The sequence below is a fragment of the Schistocerca serialis genome, chromosome 5, assembly GCF_023864345.2.
Source record: "Schistocerca serialis cubense isolate TAMUIC-IGC-003099 chromosome 5, iqSchSeri2.2, whole genome shotgun sequence".
In the NCBI taxonomy this organism is placed as follows: Eukaryota; Metazoa; Arthropoda; class Insecta; order Orthoptera; family Acrididae; genus Schistocerca; species Schistocerca serialis.
In genome coordinates this window covers 471042526-471043461 of record NC_064642.1, presented here as the reverse complement: position 1 = coordinate 471043461, position 936 = coordinate 471042526, and the positions used below count along the sequence as shown (strand labels likewise).

Genomic DNA, 936 nt, shown 5'->3' with positions numbered 1-936 from the left:
CTGGGGTACAGTCGACGTTCTCATCCCAAAGGTGTTCCATCGAATTCAGGTCGGAACCCTGGGCAAGTTAGTTTATTTCAGGAATGATATTCTCCACAAAACCATTGATTCACGTTTCTTTGTGACTGGGTAAGTTGTCATGACAGGGTGTGTTGTCTTCGTTTCGGAACTGCTGCTCCTCTGCACAGTATACAATGCTGTAAAATGTGTTCATATCCGTCCGTTGTTAGTATTTTCCTAAGCAACAAAGGAACGACAGCCTAAGCACCAAAAACAACCCCAAAACGTACCACCAGCTCCTCTGGACTTCACTCTTGGCGCTAAAGATGACGGCATTGATATACAGAACAGAAGTGAGTGAAAGTCAAGGCCTCCGTGGCGCAATCGGCTAGCGCGCTCGGCTGTTAACCGAAAGGTTGGTGGTCCGAGCCCACCCGGGGGCGAAATCGTTTTAACCACCACCGAGGTGAGGACATACGTCAGCTCTGTTAGAGATACACAGATAGTGTGACAATTTGGCTGTGTTTGAATGATGCCACAGAGCCTTATACACATTCAGCCAAGTGACAGTGTAGGTAAAAACATGGCCCTACACAGACGTTCTACAGCTTCCCTATTTATTCGTCATGTGTGACACTGCAGTAGAGCGACGCCCACTACAAAAGACGTATTATTTACATTTAACTTCCATCGGATTGCCACAGGATACAGGGTGATTCATAATTCCAAATCACTAGTTTCCAGCCGTCCACCGTCTTTGCACCACCTCGAGCGTCACTTAGAATTGGCTGTAGAAATGTATAGCTTACGAGGAGCAGCTCGACCACTGTTTCCCTTTCTTTTTAACTGACTGAACACCATGACTATGCTAGTTCGACTGTTGGTAGGACATTGGCACTGACAAGGGACCTTCCACTGATTTCATGCAATTTTTAC

At 46.5% G+C, this 936-nt stretch overlaps 1 non-coding gene across 1 annotated transcript; it reads left to right on the top strand.

Annotated features, from left to right (window-relative positions):
• The first annotated feature begins 369 nt into the window (after window positions 1–369).
• Window positions 370–443, top strand: Trnan-guu (transfer RNA asparagine (anticodon GUU)). Its single transcript has one exon. It is a non-coding gene; the product is annotated as a tRNA-Asn (tRNA).
• The last annotated feature ends 493 nt before the right edge of the window (window positions 444–936 follow it).